Genomic DNA, 25,575 nt, shown 5'->3' with positions numbered 1-25,575 from the left:
CCAGAGCAGGACTTATACAGTTAATGGTAGGACTGTGGAGATTGTCACCAAGCAAAGAGACCTCGGCTGAAGGTGCATAGTTCCTTGAAAAAGGAGTTGCAGATAGACCAGGGTGGTGAAGAAGGTGTTTGACATGCTTGCCTTCGTTGGTCAGAACATTGAGTATAGGAGTTAGGATTTCAAGTTGTGGCTGTAAAGGATATTGATGAAGTCATTTTTGCAGTACTGTGTTCAATCCAGGTCACCCTTCTGTAGGAAGAACGTTGTTAACTTGAGAGAGTGCAGAAAATATTTACAAGTATGTTGCTGGGACTGGAGGGTTTGAGCTTATGGGAGAGGCTGAATAGGCTCGGGCTTTTTACCTGGAGCATTGGAGGCTGAGGGGTGACCTTATAGTAGTTTATAAAATCATGAGGGGCATGGATAGGGTGAGTAGCCAAGGTCTTTTTCCTAGGGTGGCAGAGTCTGAAACTGGAGGACATAGGTTTAAGGTGAGAGGGGAAATATTTACAAAGGACCTGAGGGGTAACTTTTACATGCAGAGGGTGGTGCATGTATGAAAAGAGTTGCCAGAGGAAGTGGTGGAGGCAGGTACAATTGCATCATTTAAGAGGCATCTGGATGGGTACATGAATAGGAAGGGTTTAGAGGGATATGGGTCAAATGCTGGTAAACTGGACTAGGTCAGATTGGGATGTCTGATCAGCACGGATGTGTTGGACCAAAGGATCTGATTCCATGCTGTATGACTCTACGACTCTATAAGCTTGGCTGAAGAGTCAGGAACGTTCTGGCAGGTAAGCTAATTATACAATTTGCAACTCCAAATGTCACTATTAGACACCATACTGAAATATAAATATATTTTAACTACAGTAAGCATCATATCGATCAGCATTTGTTAAATATTTGGACATATTTTTCCATTTGAAAAATGCATTCAAAACTGCAGAAAAAATATTCTGAGAAAACATCTGCCATGTTTCTGTCCATGATTTAATGTCAGGAGTTCTTTAACATTGAAATAATTTGCCTTGCCAGGCAGCATCAGAGGAGCAGGAAAGCTGACGTTTCGGGTCGGGATCCTTCTTCAGAAATTTCTGACCCGAAACGTCAGCTTTCCTGCTCCTCTGATGCTGCATGGCCTGTTGTGTTCCGCCAGCTCCATATTGTGTTATCTCTGACTCCAGCATCGGCAGGTTTTACTATCTCGGAAATAATTGCCTTGCTGTTTCTTTTTTTGATTTGACCAATTTTCCTAACCAACCTGTTCAGAGATGTTATTACACACCTTTGGAGCAGGTGAGACTTCAATCTAGTCCTCCTGGTCCAGGGATCTGGACACTACTACTGTGTCACAAGAGAGCCCCTTGCCTTGCTGTTTAATGTTAACAAAAAAATCTAACCACCTGCTCCACTCCATTAATTGACAGCAATCTGCTTTGAAATGGAAACGAAGACCCATGAAGTCTTTCAGTTTCCTTGCTTGTAAGCTACAATATTGTTTGTTATGATGGCTGTGGCCTTTGACACAGTTAATGGAGTTACCTGGTGGGAATTATCTGCCAAACACATTGTCCTGCTAAAGCTGTAAATCTGATGCAGCAGTTTAATGATAGAACGAGGGCTAGAGTCATTAACTGTGATGAACAAACTGACCCCTTTGATTGTAAACAGTTACGAAGCAGCATTACATAATGGGTTCTTCTGCTTACTTGTATATTTTTTTGCTACCATGTTTTATGGGGCATTTAATTGATGTGTTGATGAAATATAAAACCAATTCAATCAGATGCTGATCTTTTCAACCTGACACAACTGAAATGCTCAACTAAAATATCAGAGATGAATTTCCTGACGTCTGTGCCCTTGAGTTACACTGTGGCATAACCTTCAAAGAGCCATGGATGGTTTTTGAAAGCAGCTGATGATTATGGGCCATCTTAAGGAATGAAACACACTGCCAATCTCAAACATATTGTGACTAAACCCCATCTACTATAACTACCAATGTCACCATCTGGAAAGCTTTAGATAACTTCACACATCTCGGAAGCACCCTCCACAGAAGTTTTTATATTGACATCAAGGTGGCAAATAAAATTGTCAGGCGAGCTCAACATTTGCCTATTAATACAAGAAATGTTAGAAGAAACAAGATATCAACCTGACAACAAAACTCCTGCGGTTTGCCCTTAGTGATTACTGAGTAAGTCAGTACGGCGGATACATGGAGGCATGGAAGGGTCATGGGTGAATGGTTGGGTATGACTAAATCTCGAGGGATCTCTGAGTTTCTGGAGGGAGAGGAGCATGAATAGACATGACAAGGGCATAGGGAGTCAAAAGAGGCATAGGGTGTGTATGAGGGGACATGGATATGTTTGTAAAGAGATTACGAGGACATAGAAATATGAAGTGGCGTGGAGGGTTGTGAAGGATGGGGGGTTGAGGTTTGCTGGACCCAAAATTGATATTAGTAGCTGGGCTGCTGTCCCCAAGGACGAAGGCAGACTTTCTAGCCCACCTCGGTAGTCATGATAATCCAGGATTGTATTGCAGCTCACAAACCCTAATCCCTCTCTGCCCAGATGACATGGTAGGAATTGGGTTGGAAAACGTATTCAGGCTGCAAGTAGGGAACTGGCCTGACTCATGTTTCGCTGGCCTGAGACAAAAATATAGGCCATCTGTTCTCTCTTTAAAAAATGCTGTCCTACTTGTAATTATTACCGACATTTTCTATTGTTATTTCACATTTCCATCCTCTGCAATTTTATTTTCTTTTATAAGAATGAGAAAATATTCAGATAATGTGATTTCAAAATTACTTAACTGTCTGTCTTTCTTTACCTTCTACTGCAGCTCAGGTTGTCATGAGTCTTAGTGCTAATCTGTACAATTTTGTTGACTTCTGCAACAATTACAAAAGGATTTTGCAGTGGGAGTGCCCCAAGGCTCAGTTCTTTGGAAGAAGAGGAAAACGTAAAGGGAATGATGAGGAAGCGGTCTATGTCAAAGGCATTTGTTGCCCATTTGTTATTATCTGTAAAGCAACAACTTGCAGTGATACAGCATCTTTAACTGAGTAAATCATCCCAGTGCACTTCGCGTGAGTGCTATCAGACAAAATTGGATACTAATTCACTCTAGGGGATATTAGGACAAATAACGAAATGCATAGCCACAGAGGTAAGTTCGAGTGAGCAGCTTAGAAACAGAGGGAGAGAGATGTAGAAATTTGGAGGGAGACAATATATGTACTTAAGGCCCAGGCAACTCAGCATGTGACCACCAGAGGTGGTGCAAAAACATAAAAGAATATTCATGACCAGTACTGGAGGAGTGCAAATTTTGCAGAAGAGCAATTTAGTTACACAGGTTACAGAGGTAGAAAGGAACAAGAAATCAGAGAGGATTTTAAAGCAAAGATGAGAATTTTAAAATTGAAGAGTCCTAGGCCATTGGAGCTCACTGAGCAGAGGGCATCATCCAACAAAAATGTACCTATTTCAATTTAGTAGATAGTGCCCTTCCGAAAGTGAATTGCTGTTAATTGTATTTTAGTTGTGTTTACTTACATCCATGTGGTAGCCATTAACTAGGGATTTGTTTATTGTCCTGTGGCTCTTTTGTGGTGCAGAGTAGTGTCTCTACCCCTGAACCAAGAGACCAAGGTTTTAGTCCCACCTGCTTGAATGTATGCAATAACATCTCTGAACAGGTTGATTAGGAAAATATTTTAAATAAAAATAAAAAAAGCCCCTATAACCCATGTGAGGATTTTTGAATTTATCAGATGAAAACTTATGATCTGAAAATAGACAGAAATAGAAATTGGGGTTGTGTTTAGAGGTGCATACTTGTAATGGGTAACACTGTGTATAAACGCTTATAAAACCGTGCAAAGATTGGCTTCAGTTCTATCCTTCACCAGCCAGCTTTCTGGAGTAAAACAATTGTGACAGTAGACTACCAATGACTACAAAGATATGTGAATGCCTAAACATAATGTTGCATTCTTCAAATCACTGCCATATCATATTTCAATTGTAAAACCTGCACTCGAGAGTAGCCATTAGCCAATATAGCCTCAGTAGCCTAAGCAACCATGATGTGACCAGTTATTGTTGCAGGGCTTAGCATATCAATCTGTCAAAGACAATGCAAAACTATCTTCACAGAATCTGGGTTATTGTATAGTCAGGTATAGGACAATACCAGCTGTTAAAAGGATACATGCAGCTACAATGCAACATAGTCCTGGTGTGGTTGTTTGCAGTAATGGTCAGCTAGTGATACACTGATACTATTATTACTGGTACATCATTGTGTACAAACATTTGAGCTTGCCTAAAACCTGTATTCAGCCATGCTGGCATAAAAATCGGAAAATGCGAATGAAATCCTCTGAACACAGCATTAAAATGTTTCAATTATCCTAATTAGGCATGTTAGTTATTATGATTTACATTGATTTATGAGTGTTGAGATACCAATTAGTTAATACATTTTTACATTTTTAAAACTGTATATACAATAGGTGTTGTCCAATATTGTTAGAGTTTATTGCAATTCAGATTGATGATACTGGAACAATGAAAGGGAACCTGCAACTTTAAAATTAAATTACTTATCTAACTGTAAGCTGTGAGCTGTATTACTTCAGAAAGCATTTCTGAAAAACTTCTCTGATGTTGATCAATATCATATGGGGAACACAATGAATTTAGCTAACACAATTCTATTAATTTCAAAATGGTTATGGAAAAGGATAAGCCTTTCATAAAAGTTAACGTGTTTAATTGGATGAAAGCAAATTTTAATGGTATGAGACAAGAACTTTCAGAGGTGGATTGGAGTAGACTGTTCGCAGGTAAAAGAATGTCTGACAAGTAGGAGGCTTTCAACAGTGTGATGATGAGAGTTCAGAGGCATTATATTCCTGTCAGAGTTAAGGGTAAGGCTGATATGATTAAGGAACAATGGATGAGTAAAGATATTGAGGTTCTACTCAAGAATAACAGAGAATCTTATTTTAGATATAGACAACTTAGTTCAATTGAAGATAAAGCTGTGTGGAGCTGGAGGAACACAACAGGCCAGGCAGCATCAGAGGAGCAGGAAAGTTGATGTTTTGGGTCGGGAACCTTCTTCAGAAATGGGGACAGGGAAGGGAGCTCAGAAATAAATAGAGAGAGGAATGCAGGTGGGATGGTGATAGGTGAGTGCAGGTAGGCAGTGATCGGGATTGGTCAGTAAGGTGGGGGCAGATAGGCGGGAGAGAAGATGGACAGGTTGTGTCAGGTCAAAGAGGTGGGGATGAGAGGGAGGGTTGGTCATGCGATGAAGCCAGGGGTGGGGAGATTTTGAAACCAGTAAAATCCATGTTTAGGCCATCGGGCTGTAGGCTCACAAGGTGGAATATAAGGTGCTGCTCCTCCAGTTTGTGGGTGGCGTCATTGTGACACTGGAGGAGACCCAGGATGGAATGTTACCCAGAGAATGGGACGGGAAGTTAAAATGGTTGGCGACTGGAAGGTGTTGTCATTTGTTGTAAACAGAGCACAGATGCTTTATGAAATGGCCTCCAAGCCTCCGCTTGGTCTCACCAATGTAGAGGAGGAGTTCAATTGAATCTCTTAGTTAATGTAAAGAGTGTAGGGGCATTCTTAAGATAGAAGTCAGGAAGGCAAAGAGGGGATATGAGATAGCATTGGCAGATAACGTTAAGCATAAACCAAAGACAGTCTAGAAGTACATTAAGAGTAAGAGGGTAACTAGAGAGAGGGTAGGGCCTCTTAAAAATCAAGGAGGTTGTCTTTGTGTTGAACCCCAGGAGATGGGAGAGATACTAAATGAATAGTGGAGAAAGAAATGGAGGCTAGAGAATGCAGGGAAATAAACATTGATATTTTAAAAGCAGTTCACATTACAGAAGAAGATCTGGAGGTATTAGATAATATAAAGCTGGGTAAATCTCCAGGACCTGATCTAATGTATCCCAGAATGTTGTGGGAAGTAAGGAAGGAAATTGTGAGGCCCCTTGCACAAATATTTGCATGTTCTATAACTACAGGTGAAGTGCCTGATGACTGTATGGTGGCTAATGTTCTACCTTTGTTTAAGAATTGTTGTAAGGAGAAGCCAGGCAACTATAGATCTATGAGTTTGACTTTGGTTGTGGGTAAATTTTTGGAGGTCATTTTAAAAGATATAATTTATAGACATTTAGAGAGGCAAACATTGTTTAGGGATAGTCAGCATGGTTTTGTGTAAGCAAAATCATGTCTCACAAACTTGATTAAGTTTTTGAGGAAGTTACCAAAAAGATTGATAGAGGGCAGAAGAGCAGATGTTATTTACTTGGACTTTAGTAAAGTCTTTGACAAGATTCTGCATGATAGACTAATTAGTAAAGTTAGGTCACATGGGATTCAGGGTGGGCTTGCCAATTAGATACATAACTGGCTTAATGGCAGGGGACAGAGAGTAACGGTGGAGGGCTGCTTTTTGGACTGGAGGCCTGTCACCAGTGGTGTTCCACAGGGATTGGTTCTGGATGCTCTTTTGTTTGTCATTTACATAACTGATTTGGATGAGAATCTGGAAGGTATTGATAATAAGTTTGCGGACGACACCAAAATTGTTGGCATAGTAGACAGTGTAGAAAGTTTTTTAAGAATAAGAGGGATCTTGATAAAAGTGATCAATCGCCTGAAAAATGGCAGATGGAGTTCAATCTGGATAAATGAGAGGTACAACAAACAGGGGCAGAATTTATGCAATTAATGGTAGAGCCTAGGTCGAGTGTGGTAGAACAGGGGGACCTAGGGGTTCAGATAAAGAATTCTTTGAAGTTTGCATCATATGTAGACTGGGTGGTTTAAAAAAGCATTTACCACTCTTGCCTTCATTGCTCAGTCCTTTGAGTATAGGAGTTGGGAAGTCATGTTGAGATTGTACAGGACATTGGTGAGGCCCCTTTTGGAGTACTGTGTCCAGCCTGGTCGCCCAGTTAGAGGAAGGATATTATTAAGCTGAAGAGATTTACTCGGATGTTGCCGAGTATGGAAGATTTGAATTATAAAGAAAGACTGGATAGGCTGGGACTTTTTTTTTATTGGAACTTCAGGAATGGACTTCCTGAGGAGGTGGTAGTTGTGGGCACAATTTCAATGTTTAAAAGATAAGTATATGGATAAGTATATGAATAAGAAAGGTTTGCAGAGATATGGGCCAGGAGCAGGTCGGTGGGGCTAGTTTGCTTTGGGATTATGTTCAGCGTGGACTGGTTGGACCAAAGGGTATGTTTCCGTCCAATATGACTCAATGTCTCTATGTGTTGTGGGCCCCAGATTCATGAGATTTTCTGCATCTATCCTGCTCCCTAGTTGTTCTATTCTGTCCACACCCAATGAAATATTCCTCACGCAAATATGTATCATGATAACTGCCATGGTTATGTATGTTACATTCTGACTTTAAACTATGTGCAAAGAATACAACAAAGACTCATTTTTGACTCAGGATTTAAGGAAGTTGTATCTTGGGGTTTTCTGAACATGTAACATTTACAATACATTAATGTAAACCATTGACTGAGTAATTTATACCCAGATCATTCTGACTGTAAGTGACAATGCCATTTTCGACTCTTTTCCTCCTCCAGAACAAAACAGACTTGCTGAACAGTTTAAATGAATCAGCACTGAAGCACATTGTCAATACAATTGGGACCTGGAATTTAATGCTATTTTGTGTGCTGTGTGGGCTATGACAGAGCTGGGGCGAATGGAACAATTTCCTTATTCTTTATATCCTGTCATAGCAGACTAAAATTGATTATGGCATGTCACTCTGTGTCAGATTACCTTCAATGTGGTCTTTCCATTCGCTTAACTATTTCTTTGTATAATTTTGGAGAGAGTGTATATTCTGGGGTACTTCATTTCTGCAGGTCTGAGCTCACGACGGGTAAAATTACTATACTTAGAAGTTGACAGTCTACTTGTGTGAAGAGATTGCTATCCACAGAAATTGACTGTTGGCTGCATTAATTCCTGTGCTATTACATTTTAGCAGATTGAATGGGTTTCACCATCTATGTGGAAAGCACTGGTCAATTTAATCATGGAGAACTCAAGAAATTCTGACATAATGCTACTACAGATTCCAAATCATAAGGACACAGATTCTGCAGTCAATAACCAAAGAGGATATTTGCTGCTGTCCTCATAGAAAGTTTGCTGAGAGGGGGAAGCAATGGTGTACTTGACCAATTTATGTGATTGATTTGTTGTTGTCACGTGTACCAAGATACAGGGAAAAGTGTTGTTTTACGTGCTATACATGCAGATTGTAAGTGCATCAGGGTAGCAGCAGGGTGCAGAATTCAATGATACAGCACAAAGAAGATGTAAAGAGAGACAGAGATCAGAATTAACATTTGAGAGGTCCATTCAAAAGTCTATAATGGCAGGGAAGATAGTTTGGTTACATACATAGTAATCCAGAACCAAGGTAATGCTCTAGGAACCTGGTTGACGATAAAATTGATTTTTAATCTGGAATTAGGAGTTTAATGACAAACATGAAACCATTGTTGTAAAAACCCAATGGTTCACTAACGTATTTCAGAGAAGGAAATATGTTATCCTTATCTGGTGGCCTACAATTGACTCCAGACCCACAGCATTGTAATTGTCTCTTAATGCCCTCTGAAATTATCTAGCTTGCCATGCAATTGTACCAAATTTAAGCAAAGGAATGAAACCAGATTAACCACCCTGTGTTGAGATAGGCACCTGAAAATAAAAAGGCAAACTCAGCCCAGCTGACCCTGCAAATTGCTTCTTCCTAGGTTCTTATTGAAAGCTCGATTCAAAATTGGGAGAACTGTCTAACAGACTAGCCAACCTGATATAGTCATATTCATGGAATCATACCTGACAGACAATGTCCCAGTACCAACACCACCAACACTACTACCCCCATCACCATCTCTGGGCATGTCCTATTCAACTGGCAGACCCAGCAAAGATGTTGATATTGGGGGATTCAGCGATGATAATGCCATTGAATGTCAAGGGGTGATGGTTAATTCTCTTCTGTTGACGCAATGTGGCATCAAGGAACCCTGACAAAACTTGAGACAATGGGAATCAGAAGGAAAGCTCTCTATAGCTTGGAGGCATACATACCACAAGGAAGATGATTAGGTCAGTCATCTCAGCCACAGGACTTCATGGTAGTATCTTAGACCCAACCATCTTCAACTGCTTCATCAATGACCTCCCTCCACCATAAGATCAGATGCGATTATGTTCAGCACTTTTGACATCTTCTCAGATACTAAAGCACACCATGTCAGATACAGCAAGACCTGGACAACATTCAGGTAGGGGCTGACATAGGCTAGTACCAATGGTACTACACAATGACCATCTACAATAAGAGAGAGCCAAATCATCAACCCTTTGACATTCAATGGTATTATCATCACTGCGTGCCTCTCTATCAAAATGCTGGAGGTTACAATTGACAAGAAAGTGAACTGTACTGTACATAGAAACCTGTTAGCTACAAGAGCAGGTTAGAGGCTTGGCATTCTGTAGTGCTTAACTCACCACTTAATTCCTCAAAGCCCTCTCAAGGGTACAAGTTATAAAATTGATGGAATACTCCTGGTTGCCCGGATGAGTGGAGCTCCAACAACATCCAAGAAGCTTGAGACCATCCAGGATAAAGCAACCTGTTTGATTGGCACCACACCCACAAACATTCAATTCCTCCACCACAAATGCTCAGCAGCAGTAGTGTGTGCCATCTACAAGATATATTACAAGCATTCAACGAGGTTCCTTAGTCAGCACTTTCTAAATTCACAAATGCTACCTTCTCAAAGGACAAGGACAGCAGATACAGGGGAACACCACCAACTGCAAGTTCCATTCCAAGTCACTTACCGTTCCTATTTGGAACTACATTGTTAATCCTTCATTATCACTGGAACGCTCTCTTTAACAGCACTCAACATCAAATGGACTACAGTGTTTCAAGAAGACAGCACACCACCACTTTCTCAAGGCTAATTGGGAATGGGCTAGAACTGGTAGTCTAGCCAGTGAAATACTAAGATCTGTCAATCTCTGTGGCAAGAGGATAAGACTGTCTTGCTATGAAACTGATTGTAGGATTTTTAAATGAGGGATTCCTGTTGTGCTGCAGTGATGTCATCAAGCTGTCCAAGCAGTCAGTGACAACAAAGACTCCTAAAAGACAGCAACCAGGAAATGGGAAGCAGGGCGATTTTTTTGGAGTCAGGTGGGATGTTAAGAAGTAGATATCACTCAGATCATGATTAAAACCCCTGTTACGACTAATTAAGTAAGGGGGCCAGTATTTTACAAGGTGTTTCCAGTGATATGAATGTACAGGAGGGGAAGTATTGATTAGGTCAATTGATTTTATGTATTGCTGGCTCTGGCCATGAGAGTTGAGGGTATACTGCATGGCCTGTGCTAAAGCAGTGAGTGACAAAATCACAGATTTTCTCATTAATCTAGGTTCATACTAAATCCTGAAGCTATAGTTAGATTCAAAATGATAATGAGAACAAATGTCAAATGCTTGTTAAGACCCTTTCAATTTGTAAGGCACACAGTTACCCCGCCACCCTCAACCATGTTCTGACTAAACTCCACCTACTATAACTAGCAATGGCATAACCCTAAAAGTTGTAGATAACTTCATGCATCTTACAAGCACTATCCCCAGAAGTGTCTACATTGATAACTAGGTGGCAAATCGAATTGCCAGGCAAGCTCAACATTTACCTGATAATGCAAGAAACTGTGGATGAAACAAGGTATCTAACTTACAACAAAGCTGCTGAGTTCTAACCATAGTGATTTCTGAGTGAGCAATTGAGGACCTTTCAAATTTAGGACCAAAATTGCTTTCTGAATTGCTAATTGAAACATTCCTATCCAATCATCACTGAATCCTTCGTGTATTTATATACAGCATATCAAAGACAATGCAATTTGTTATTAAATCAAAAGTATGGCACGAGACAAACACTTCTTCTTATGATAGACTCTTATAAGAATGCTGCCAATCACTGCATAAAAGCAATTTAATAAATGGTCTGATTGTGACTTTAAAAAACAAAGAATTTCATGTTATTATTTTTAAATTAAAGTGAGAATCTAGCTGTGTGGAGAACTTGAGATTCAAATTCACGGTACTTATTCATCATTAAATTTTAACCAGCCTGGTGCTAAAATTGTTGTTTGGATGAATAATACATCTTTTCATTTTGTTCCAAAACAAAAATTGCAATAAACTAACAGATTTATCAACTCTAATCTATCTCTAAGGCTTCAACCAATTGCAACTTTTCCCTTAACTGCATGCAATCATAATTCTAGAGGACAAGTTACATGCAGTCTGTGGATGACAATATTGTTTTACACAAATGCCATCTGGAAGTCTTTTCAATCAGGGTACTTAAAAAATTGATACCAGAGATGTGGCTGGTGAGCTTAAACAAGCTGTAAGGATAACATGAAATCCACCCTAGGCAGTATATTCTTAAAGAGCAAAGGTCAACTGAGTCAAGAGTGCATTGCATGTTCTCACAAATGATAGGATGGATGTGCTCTGAACCACAAACACTGATCCTACTAAAGTTTACCGAATTAGGCAAAGTGATGCATGGATGCCAGAATGTTTCATTTTTCTCTGGGGAGTGAAAGGTGGGCGGGATGGGTGAATTGGTGGCTCACCTTGGTCCTCTTGGTTAATGCGGTTGCAATAAATAAAGTGAGCCCTCTTCAGAGCTCTCCCTGTGGCCATTTGGTACCTTCCAATAGCAATCCTTTTTTTTGTTGATTTTGAATGTCATTTAGCTATTTGTCCGAAGAGAAATAGTGTAGTTGAGGTCAATCGAACAGCCATATCAATGTACTTTTCAGTCAGATTATTATTAGATTGTGATTTGTAGTGAAAACGCTGGTTTGCATTTCTGTATTTAGATTTAGTTTGTCTCCTTTGTAGCTTGTAAAAATAATTGACATTCCGACACCATTTTGGCCATTTAGATCATATCAGGAGAAAATACCTGAAGGTGAATATGCTACATTTATTCAAAACACTTTACCAACATGTCTACTTTAACCAGCTTCAATACTGGTGATTGTAAAAATGTATGGTTTAATAAAAGTGCAGAAACATTTTTATAAATAATGAAGTAATTAATATAAAATCTGCCATCATTTCATCACACAATTAGCTATTAATATTTCAGGAAACAAAGTTACTGAAGAAATACATCAGTGTAATAAATGAGTTCTGATGAAGGATCTATGCCAAAAATATCAAATGACTTCTACTTTCCAGTTGTTGATGGACATCTGTTGTGTTGACCTAATTTTTTTACTTTGATTTTTAATAAATAATTGGCAACATCACACAATATATGCTATTGAAACATATTCTGCAGATGAAACAGCTAAAAGTGATATTTAACACCAAGGACAATATTATAGATGATACATGTTCAAATTCACTTTTCCAGCACAATTTATTTGTATTCATAATGGATAGTTTCTTTTGGATGACTTGAGCTTTCTTCCTAACAACATATGTAATCCATCGCAATGATTGATTATGTTTTGTGTACTTCAAGATCAGGAACTTCGGTTTCACGGAAATATTTATCACTAGGAATCATAATTGATGCCTATCACACATTCGTGTAGGCAGAAAAATATCAGACTATTAAATTGGCTAAATTACCATTCACGTATATTATAAGAAAGAAATTGACACAGAAAGAATAAAAAAGACAACACAACAATGGTTAACACACATTAATTTAAACTATAGGTATATTTATGACACTCAGAATTCATGGTCAGAAAATTTGACTGGGTGCAGTTGTTGGCAGATTCCTCAGTTGTCTTGTTTCTACACCCTGTAATTCCATCTGCTTTATGCCTCAGCACTACCTTTAAACATGGCCACCAACTATTTCATACTTTACCTCAGATGGAACACTTCAGGATGTTAAAGGCATTATAATAATTTATCTGTTAGTCTTCCTTTAGCAGCTCCAATGTAATTCCATATGTCAGATAGGGAACAGCAAAGTCCCATATTTTCAGAGTCTGATCAAATGTTTCTATCAGCTGCAGCAATGCAATAAATGTGACATGGTTTGTATTTTATACTATTTTTCTTTCTGCTTTTCGGGAAGTGCATCTCTCTGATTGTGTTGTTATAATGATGCAGGAGCATTCAGAAAGTGCCAAGAAGAAGGCATTCAGTGACACACTGTAGCTATCCATTGTGTGCTCTCTATGTTTGATTTACTGGTAATTGAAGAAAAATGAAAAAAAATGGCAAAACATCAGTTATTGTGGAATGCTGTCTCTACTCTGTAGTCCAACAATGTTCATTGTGTTTGTTCTCAATGAGATATTCACAAAAGAGTCATTCTATTTCTACAACCTCCTGGAAATTGTACATATAATACATCAGTCAAGCAGTGGGCAAAATGTCTGCTCAAACTCCCCAAAGTCGTCAAGATGTTATACCATTTATTTTTGTTTTAAAAACTTTCAACTGGTTGGAACTGTTACAGATTTGATTGAGACAAGGAAAACTGCTTAAAAACTCAAAGCTACCTCAAGGTCAAAGTGAGAGAACAAGAAATCCCCTTGATGGGGGTTAAAATTGAATCAGAGATAGTAGGAACTGCAGATGCTGGAGAATCCGAGACAACAAGGTGCAGGGCTGGATGAACACAGCAGGCCAAGCAGCATCATAAGAGCAGAGAGGCTGACGTTTCGGGCCTAGACCCTTCAGGGGACTGCTTGTGAAAAGTGAGACTTTCTATATATCAGACACTTCATCAATATGTCCAGGTAACTACAGTTTTTAAATGGTTTTGAGTGAGAGAATAAATATCGCCAAGGACAAAGGGGATAAATCCCTACTCTCCTTGAACATGGCATCATGCGGTCTTTTATGTTCACCTAAGAGAGCAGGCAGGAGCTTTACTCAACATTTCATCAAAAAGGTAGTACCACCAACAGTGTCAATGTCCTCGCTACTGCACTAGAGTATCAGTTTTTATTGATTTTTATGCTCACGTTCAAGGCTCTCGGATGAGTTGAGTTTTGAAACTGTACAATACAGATGAAGAATGTGAGCCTTCTGAAAGATGCAATGTTTCTGTTGCTTTTTCAAACATCAGCACAGACATGATCATTTTGGGAATCACAAGGTAATAAACTAAAAAAGAAGTCTGTTCTGGCTAATATATCGAGTATATCAGTTACTGAAAAGACATGTGAAGTCAAACCTTTTCTCTTTCACTCATCAGGACTGAAAGATAAGACAAAGTCATTTAAGAAAGGAAGCACCAATGACAAGTTGTATTCTGCTGAATTTTGTTGGATATGGGGGATACAGCAGGAATTGTGAATTGCCTTAGTTACTTGATTAAATTCCAACCAGGGAAGTCAACTGTAATTGGTCAAGGCACTGCCATGAAGATACAGAAAGAATTAGTTGTCTCAACAGCTCAACGATAATTCAATTTTGCCTTTAAAGAGTCAGGCTCTGTGTATGAATAAATGGAGCTTCTAGCATGTTCAAGAGAACGACATTGACATTGACATATAATATTATATTGGTTTCAGGTGTAATTCTTAGTGCAGTCAGGGTTATTAAATAAATGTTGTCCAATAGCAGAATCACATCTAATTTTGGACAGTGTGTTCTGTGTTTTGCAAGCATGGATTGGTTGAACAAAGTTTGCTTGCAACCCACTGCAGGCAGCCAAATAGACATATTATTTGATGCAGGCTGTCGGTTGCTATGTGTATTGTGTATTGAAAAGTGAATTGATGTGGCCCTGAAATCTCCGTAACAGTAGAATCTCAAAACAAACAGCAACTGTTGACTGAAAATTCTCAATTTGGTCCGAGTTGGTTGATAGCTGGTTAATAACCTGCAGTTTAGTCCAACATAATGACATTTCTTAGGCTGTTTTTTGCGGATTCAGATATTGCCTGACACAGGACTATGCAATAGTTTTAAATAAAAACCAAAAGAACTGTGAATGCTGTAAATCAGGAGCAAAAACAGAAGTTGCTGGAAGCTCAGCAGGTTTGGCAGCATCTGTGAAGAAAAAAATCAAAATTAACGTTTCGAGTCCGGTGACCCTTCCTCAGTTCCTTAATTCTGAGGAAGGGTCAAGGGGCCTGAAATGTTAACTCTGTTTTTTTTCTTCACAGATGCTGCCAGACCTACTGAGCTTTTCCAGCAACTTCTGTTTTTGTTATGCAATAGTATTCCTAGCTATAGCAGCTATAATGCAACAGTTGACAAGAAGGTTGATTTTGGGAGGAACAAAATATTCAGCCTCAAAGTGATGGGACAACCCTTTTGAACTGAGATGGGGAGGAATTTCTTCAGCCAAAGGGTGGTTAGTCTGCGGTACTCATTGCTGCAGGGGGCATTGAATGTTTTTGAAACAGAGGTGGATAGGTTTTTTATTGGGAAAGGGCTCAAGGGTTACAGGGAGAAATCGGGAGAGTGGGTTTGGGAAACATATCAACCATGGTCGAATGGCAGAGCATTTGATGAGCCTAATAGCCTAATTCTGCTCCTATGGCTTATTGTCTTAAGTTGAATTAGCCACTGGTGAAGACCCAATGAACTAACAGGTTAGAATCGTAAGGAATTTTTATATCAATTTGAATCAATTAATGAAGCAGGAAAAGCTTGCACAGAAAGTTTTCTTTCATACACATTTGATAGGGAAGCATAAAACATTTTGAGACATCAGCTCTTAAAGAGCATGTCACTTTTAAACAATTTCAAGTTTCAATTACAAGAGAGAGAAGGTACAACTTGTGAGATCAAGGAGCATGAATTCGTGAAGACTTTTCACAACACCAGGAGAAGTCAAGCAATTGAATGAAATACATTAAAGGCTGAGTGAGATTCTTTAAATAAGGAACAACAGACTTTCATTTCACAAAATTGTGTACCCTATGCCATCCATTTCCTGATGATCTGAATTTATAATATTATAAATCACAGCACATAAATTTATGCCATTTCAGGAACAGCAGCTTACATAGGTGCATTTCTCTGGCTCCAAAGATAATATTTTGCGTATGTTCAGTATATAAGTTAAACCCTATTGTTGCTATGACATCATCTACTCACATTAGCAGTGAGCCTCAATTTTTCATTCACAAATACATGTTTTAGTTACAGGTACCTTATAACTGGGTGCAAGGGATTAAGTAAGTGATACAAGCTGTATTGCCTCAATGCAAAGAAATGTAAGACATGCCAACATTTTGCATCAGTTTCTTATGATATTTATAAATGGTGAATTTACAACACCCACACCCATGGTTCACCTTCATACTCAGCAAATGAATGGACTCCAATTTTTGAAGGGTTTTTTAGGCTTATAAAGCAGATTTATGTACTGACATCAATTGTAATTTAATCTTTGACTCATGAATTATTCCTGAATACTGATCATAGAATTACAGAATGAAACAACACAGATCGAGGCTCTTCCACCCATTATGTCTGTTAGGGCTCTTCGAAAGAGCTATCAAATCAGCCACTTTCCTACCCTTTCCCCATAGTTCTTCAATTTTTAATCCCCTTTAATTATTTATCCAATATCTTTTCGAAGGTTACTGAATCTGTTTCAATTGCCCTTTCAGGCAGTGAATTCCAGGTCACTTCCTGCAGAAAAATAAAATGTCATTTCATCTTCTCTCAAGTTCTTCTGATGATTACTTTAAATTTGTTTTCCTCTGGTAACTAACTTTTTTACCATTGCTCTTCAATCAAAATCCTTCATAATTTCAAGAAAATTGAATCAATCTCAAAGCCCCCTTTTGCCTGCTTTGCTCTAAGGAGGATAATCCTAGTGTCCATTATAACTGATCTCCCTCATCCTTGATATTTTCCAATAAATCTCTTACAAGGCCGTACAAAGCATTATTGTCCTGAGTAGCTTTGCCTAGAACTGACATTTACACCAATGGAGTCCTTACTCGGTTTTTTTTTAATTTAGCATAACCTCTTCATTGAAAACACGATGGATGGAATCTTCCTAGTCCCTGAATGACTTGGGCATTGGTGAGAAAGTTGTGAAAATCACATGAGGTGGCCAGTAAGGAGGCTACCTCCCTCCAACAAACCATTAGGGCCCTGTCTGGGATCTCTTGATCCTCAACCCACAAATGAATCACATTTGTTACTAAAGCCATGTGTCAGATCACCTCAAAACCCACAAACTTAGAACAAGGAACATAGAACAGTACAGCATAGGGATAGGTCTTTCAGCCCACCATGTCAGTGCCGACTATGATGCCATTCTAAAATAATTCCCTCTCTGTCTGTTCATATGTCTGTCTAAATGTCCCTTAAATTTTGCTAATGTATCTGCTTCTGGCACCCCGCCTGGCAGCAAGTTTCAGGCAACTACCACCCTCTGTGTAAAAAAACTTCCTCACACATCTCCCCTAAACATTTCCCCTCTCATCTTAAATCTATGTCACCTAGTATTTGACAATTCTACCCAGAGAAAAGTACCCTGACTACCCATCCTGTCCACGCCTCTCATCATTTTATCTCATTCTATCAGGTCGTCCCCTCAGCCTCTGATGCTCTAACGAAAGCTATCCAAGTTTGTCCAACCTCTCCTTATAATGCACTCCAATCAGGCAACATCCTGGTAAATCTCTTTCTCACCCCCTCCAAAGCTTCCTATAGTGTGGCAACAAGTACTGCATACAATATTACAAACGTAGCCTAAATAAAGTCTTAAACTGTTGCAACATGACTTGCCAACTTTTATGCTTAGTGCCCCAACTGATGAAGGCAAGCATGCTGTAAGCCTTCTTTCCCACCTGATTCACATGTGTTGCCACTTTCAGGGAGAAACCTGAAAGACTACCACTGTTCAGAGTAAAGTTGAATATTCGTTCGCCTTGTTAGATCTGAACTGAGGATGTGCCCAGGCAGCACTGGCACCTCCACATCATAGATGTGGAGCAGTTCAAGGCAAAAGTCACTTGTCAAAACAGCTAAAATCTCTTAAAGGGACAGTTTCCTAAACACATTTGTCTCATGTATTTTTACAAAATTACCCAGATATGGAAGAAACATATCAAGAATGAAGATTTTTACTTGTCAAAATTTAAGAAGGTTGTAAGTGAAAATAGATAACAACCCTTTGACAGATAATACATTCTTAATACATTCTTCCCATCCCATTCACTGTCCATCTCATGTAATTTATTACATCTTCGGAATTAATTGCTAATAAAGTTGCAGTAGTAACCAAAAGTGAAACATAAGATTCATAAGAATGTAATGTAGTGGATGGCAAACTGGAAATGAAACAGAATGCATTCATGATAATAATTTTTGAATGCTTCGACAGAAGCCAACCAGATGCCTAACTGGGGTAAATGTCAAAAAGTTTGTTAATGTATCTTTGAAATAAATGAATTTTGTTTCAGAAAACAAAAGAAAGTCGACTGTCTCCATTGATTTCTCTGACAGTCATCTTGTTCAGATTTAGAGTACTATTAGCACCTGTCACATTTGGGGTATCAGATTCATGCAGAAGATGCCTGCTGAATAGCTGTTGCTTTCAACTGTCACATGGATAAAACCTATAAAAGGTTGTGGGTAGGTATTATCTTCTTCAAGCACACGCACCCAGTCTTTCAATAAGCCTTTGAAATGTCTAAACATAATATATATCATTATTTCTGTATTATTTATCTTTTAAATATCAGGTCACCCCTCAGCCTTTGAAGCTCTAGCAAAAATAATCTCAGTTGTTTTCCCATATTTAATGTATTCCAATCCAAGCGACATCCTGGTAAATCTCTTTTGCACCCTCTCCAAAGGCTCCACGTATTGCAGTTCTCACTACACTGTTCCTCCAGTCACACTATTCCACTGCTCACACAATTAAATAAAAATACTTTTCAAAGTTACTAAATTGGGTGATCAAATCCCTTATCTCTAAGGCTTTAAATAATAAGAAAACAACCAGTGTTCTGAATAAACATGATTATTGATTTAAGATCGAAACAAAACTAATTTAATGAACATGCAATAATTGGTTAACATATATGGGTGGTAATTTAGAAGAACAAATGTTTATCCCTCTAAGCATTCTAAAAATACACTAGCAAATACACACTGATATATCCTTCTAGAAAGGAGAATAAAAGAACTTCTCTCCAGAGATTGGCTTTCTTAAAGAAATATTTTGGCCAATGCAAAGTACATGCACTACAAATGCACTACATTTCTGTAGTGTGTAAAAAGGTACATGATGTAGACTATTCCAAAGTACGTAAGTTTGATGTTCTTGCAAATGTCGTCAAGTTATTAAACACGACATTTGCCTCTTGTGTCTTTTAGACACAGCTTGCTCAGGAAATACAATATAGAAAAGCTCCTTCACTCAATCTTTCAGAAGAACAAATATGTTTCCTCCTGAACTAAACAGCAGAGTTTTCTTTTTAGAAATGGGAGCGTTGTGAAGCGCACTTCTTCTATATAGTCTTCTTGACCCCAATTAATTCCAGATACAAAAGCAATCTCTCCATTCAGTCACTTTTCAAACTGGTCCAGGAATGTCTACAGCAAAGCAAGCAATTATCATCAGTCATGTAATTTCTAGGAAGCCTTGTTTAAAAAATCCAGTCCACAATGACCTTTCAATGATCTTCTTAAAGAAACCTCTCCTGTTATTTTCACAAAACTTGAAATAAATCATTTTTTCACAATCCTTCAAAACATAAGTGCTCCAAGAAATATTACATATGAAGCATCTATATATCATAGATCTGCTCCAAACCAATTTATAGATAATATTATTAGTGACATAGACCGAAAAAGAACAATTGTGTTCAAATCCCACCATAGTGGATGATGAAATTTGAATTCAATTGTTATAAAATTCTGGAATTAAAAAGCTAGCCTAATGCAACCATATAGCCATTGTTGATTATCATAAAACAAAAAACCCTCTGGTTCACTAATGCCCTTTAAGGAAGGAAATCTGCCATCCTTACCTGGTCTGGGCCTACAAATGACTCCAGATCTTCAGCAATATGGTTGATCCCTCTGGGCAACTTGCAATGGATAACAAGTGCTGGCCTGGCTGTGTCACACACACTTCAACAACAAACAAAATAAAATGCCAGATTAGAAAATATCAGCGCAGAAGTCAGAGGTAAAAAAAAATGAATGTTAGAAATCCAAAAAAATGCAATAATGCACATTATGTCAGTTATCATCTGAAACAGAAAGATGGACTAATATTGCAAAACTGGTAGTAACAAAAGACTCTAGTTGTATATTCAAATACTTTATAGTAAGTGCTGAGTTGCTGTTTAATACAGTTGCTGTCTCTGTCTTAGCATCTTCACATTTAACCAAAGCCATCAGGATGCCAGCCACAGTGATGTCCATGTCAGTTACATGAGTAGACAATTTGTGGGGAATGTCAGAAAGATCACAAAAATTTATTGAAGGAACACCTGAGCCCTGACATTCTTGACAATTGAGCCCCATGTTACGTCCTTACGCAGTGTGGCATGGAGGCTTCCCGAGGGGTTATGTCTATTTCCATAAGGAGCACTGAGGTATGTCATCTTTTCTAAATGCATATTGAACAAAAATTATTTTCCCTGTAACATTAGGGGAATATAATTCTGTATAAGCCGACATGAAAGCATACCCACAAAGAAAAGACACCCTTCCATAGCAGAGACCTCAGTGTATGAATATGGCTGTTCCGAAGACTTGTCATTTAGTCTTAGATACAGATTGAGTTTCTGATGTGAAACCTTCAGATGACACTTTCAGGTATGTTTGGCTGATTTCATTGCTTAACTGACATGACAAGGAGGCAGTTAGTGTGCACAATGTAATGGTCATGATTGCTTGAAGAGATAATTTTTACTGTGGTCTTGGACAATGAGTGGCCTATCAATCAAACGTAAATTGAAGTCAGGTTGGTTCCATTACTGAAACAATGTAGCTATGATTATTTAAAATACCTTAGGAAGTTATCCAATTATGGAAATTTCGCTTTGCCACTGAAGAGATAAACAGCAACTAATTCAACCATTTTTCACATGTGCCAGTCATTTTGTGCAGTCATTTCACAGTTTATTTTGATCTGACAAGGCGAAGCTTCAACTTTATCATCTTGGGAGTTAATTTCAGGTTTCATTTGAGATGCAGATTGATACCTCACGTTCTCTGTTGTTTTGATTCTCCCTATGTCCCTATGTCTTTTGAGCTCAGTTAAATAACTGCTGATATCTCCACTTTGGCCCAGAGCCCATGCAAACTCCCATGCTCTTTTTGACCTTACCATTAAGAAGTCTGGAGTATGGTGAGTTGCAACATTTTCACTCCTGGAGCTCATAGTCCCCTCCTTTGGTCTATTTGATCCTATTCTTGTAAAATGATTTGCCTGTCTTCGGTATAATCTTTAGTAGGATATTGGTTGGAATGACAATCATCAAGCCCCTTAACTAAAAATGAATGAGTCCCATGTGTGAGTGTGCCTGTACATACTGACTAGCTGTAGCCTCCCTTGACCCCACTAAGGACTTCTCCCTTTGACTTTTAGGACGGTCAATTCTCTTGAAGCACATGCAGTGTGTTTGCCAAATATGCTGCTGGCACAAGTTGCAGTTATGACATGGTAGTTTAGTTCTTCTACAATGACATGTTTGGCTGTTGGACTGTTCAGTGCTCCCCAGCACTCTGACAATCTAAATGCCTCTGCTTCTGCATTAATAAGCAATGCAAGCCAGAGAGGCTGGCAAATGCCAAGTAAGCAAAATATTAGTAAATACTAAGAAAGCAAGCCAAGAGCCATAGATGGCATCCAGTAATAGACGAGTGTGTCCCTGCACACAAAGCAACCTGGCAGAAACGTACAAGACATAAGTGTCCCTGAACTCTGAAGTCAAGTGCTGAAGTACTGTAGTGGTGAGAAAGTTGAGTGGAGAGCCCCCAAAATGATGGGATGAGGCTGATGATTTACTGATGCTGACTTGGATGCATGAAGGGTACATGCAGTGATGTTGTGTAACATCCACACAATTGGGTGATCACCAGTACAAGCAACCAGTAAACTGCAGCCTCTACGCAGCCAATGTCACTTTCATGTCAGGAACTTGTACGTCTAGCTTCTGGGGTAAATAAAAGTGGTATAGAAATAAGGCAAGGTCAGCTAATAATAAGATGGAAATTCATCGAAATTCACTACTGAAAAGTGAGATTCAAAATCACTGTTTAAAGCTTATGGGAAAAGCATCGCACGACTTTTACCTAACATTGAGATTCGATTTTTATTCCTTCTTGCCATATTATTATAACTTTCTCGTCATCGCCCACACCATATCAAGGTGGGGAAAATGCCACATTTAGTTGTTTTACAGGCAACTAAGAGAAGGTTCATTTCATTCATTCCTGGGGTGAAACAGTGAACAGTTTTGGTCTGTACTCACTCAGAAAAATAAAAGGTGACATTATTGAAACATTTAAGATCATGAGAGAACTATTTAGGGTGAATACCCAACAAAATGTTTCCTCTTATAGTGGATACTGAAACTCGGGGCCATAGTTTAAGTATAAGAGCTCTCCCTTTTTAGAGGGAGGTGAAGAGAAATTGTTTTCTCTCAAGGGACGACTGGAATATTGGAATTCTCTTCCCTAGTCAGTAGTGGAGGCTTTAAATTTATTCAAGGTTACCTTAGATAGATTTTTGATAGACAAAGGAGTCAAGGCTTATAGGGAACAGATGGTAAAGAGAATTTAGGAACACAGCCAGATTATCCATGACCGTATTGAATGGTGGAGAAGGGTAAAGGGCCAAATAATTCATAGATTCATAGAATTCCCACAGTGTGGAAACAGGCCCTTTGGCCCAACAAGTCCACACCGACCCTCAGAGCATCCCATCTAGACCCATCCCCCTACAACCCACCTAATCTACATATCCCTGAACACCACGGGCAATTTAGTAAGGCTAATCCAACTAGCCTGCACATTTTTGGACTGTGGGAGGAAACTGGAGCACCCGGAGGAAACCCATGCAGACACGGGGAGAATGTGCAAACTCCACATAGACAGTTGCCCGAGGGTGGAATCAAACCCGGGTCCCTGGTGCTGTGAAGCAACAGTGCTAACCACTGGGGGCCTACTCTTGTTCACAAGTCCCATGTTCCTATTCCATTAAAATCATTAGTTTTGAATTACTTGCATATTACCATAAGCAGAATGCTACTACAACCCCTGTGATTAATTTGATTATGAAAAGTTTCTAAGAACTACAGTGTAATGATCCAAGTCCAGATAAGGTTTACACACTGTCACTCCTCAAAGCAAACTGGCTGTTGGAGATAACGTTTGCTCTTTGGTACTAATAGAACACAGTGTGACACATCCCACCCAATAAACACACTGTATTATCTGTCAAATAACAAATGTAACTTCATAGATGGCACGTTTTACAGCAGGAAGGGCGGACAGTTCCCAGAAACTCACAAACTGGTCTGTCAAAGAACACACACTTAGTGAAGAATTACCACTGTATCCGCTGCTGAGATTATTTGTGACTCTACAATGCAACTGAAGCTTTCTTTCAGATGGCAATGTATGGAGAAGGCATTATCACAGTACCGTCAACACATATCACATACTGTTCATGTTTTGACAGCATTACAACCGAATATGGTTACAATACCTCAGTGAGGCAGAATCTCAGTCAATCTGTGTAACTTCACTGCTATGATAGAGTGCAAAAACCTCTTAGTTTTCCAAGTTTAGATTATTTATCTTATTACTGTGCAGCATTCGTTTCATCTTCGAAGATACTTTGGTGCCTCATTGCAGCATTTTCCTTTGAGCCATTTGAAGGCACATTGATAAGGTGGCATTACAATGTGATGTTAGAGCCCTCTATGTAACATGAAACACATATTTTGCCCAGGTATTTTAGCAAGTATCATTTGTAATGTAATTTATGGAGCTTTTAGCTAACTTCAGTAGTGTGCATTGTCTGACGGCTAAAGTAATCCAACAATATTCTAGGTTATTAGGACATTATAAGCCTTGAACATGACAGGATTGATGATAATAAAAGTCCCAGTGGCTCTCTGATCATAGGTTCAGGTTTCCCACCCAGTAACAACTAATTCACAAAGTTTGCCCACAGTAATCTGGTAATTGGCGCATTTGTGTACTTTTATCCCATCAGTTACTTTCTAATATTGTCCAAATTTTTCATCAACCTCATAGGGAGACTAAATGTACTTTTCAGAAGGGGACAGATAATAGCATCAATTGTGGGAATAGAGTTCAGAAACTTCCTCATCCTCATCAAAATTTAGTTGCCTGAAGGTTTTTTGTTTCAATGTGATGTCAGAAAATTAGACATACACAATAGGTCATACTTATCAGCTTATTCAAAAGGCAGATAATTAAATAATTTTTATACCTATCTTCTTAAAAGTTCCTGGAAAGAGGAATTTCATATAAAAACGATTTTAAAACAGGAAAATGAACTTGTTGGGAGCAAAATTGAACAGGCCCTGTAAACAGGAGCCAGATTCGCAATGTGTGATTACCTCATGTCATGCAGACTTTACATTACATTATGTCTGCTCATTATTATATTATAGCATACAGATTTTGCTAATCAAACTGGTGAGGGACTACACCTCTCAGCCCAGGCTCAAATCCTGACAGGCTCCACCTAAAGTTAAAGCTAACCCATGCTACTAAAGCTAGCCTGTGCCACCTGAAGGGTTGGTGTATTGTGGTTTGAACAGGAGGTGGAAGGCCTGGAACAAGTCATTCTGACATGACAAAAACACCAAATAATGACACATAGTGTGCTCCAAGGTTCTCATATGGCACAATAAGGGAGAGAAAGAGTGTGCTCCAAGGTTCCTATATAATGCACTGGAGTGCTTGGCAGTGGTTGTGCGAAATGAAAAGACAAGAACCTGTTATGGACCAGATTAAGCCCCCTCAAAATATATAAAGAAGGTAGCCTAGACCCTAACTTTCTTTTTAATTTTAAAGGTATGTAAGGTGTCATATTCCAGATGCAATTCAATTTGTCAAACTACTTAACGTTAAGCAAAACACAATTTATTCCTACACTATAGTTAAAATATGACAAAAGAAAGAATAAAGAAAAGAATTAGCTTAGCTACAGCTCTATTGGAAAACATAGCAGAATAATAGATTCAGTAACTATTACTAATTAACTGTTCTAATACAGTAACATCCCATAAATACACACTTGGCAAAAGGTAAATTCAGAAAACAGATTGTCTCACTTACAACTCCAACAGCAGGAAGAGAACCCAGCTTTTAGCTGTAACTGAAAGAGGACAATGTTGCAGAGAGAAATGTAATGCAGCAACAGACCCAGCAACAACTGCTACTGAAAAACTAAGAAAC

This window comes from Rhincodon typus, chromosome 32 (assembly GCF_021869965.1).
Source record: "Rhincodon typus isolate 14 chromosome 32, sRhiTyp1.1, whole genome shotgun sequence".
Lineage (NCBI taxonomy): Eukaryota > Metazoa > Chordata > Chondrichthyes > Orectolobiformes > Rhincodontidae > Rhincodon > Rhincodon typus.
Note: the sequence above shows the minus strand (reverse complement) of the source record.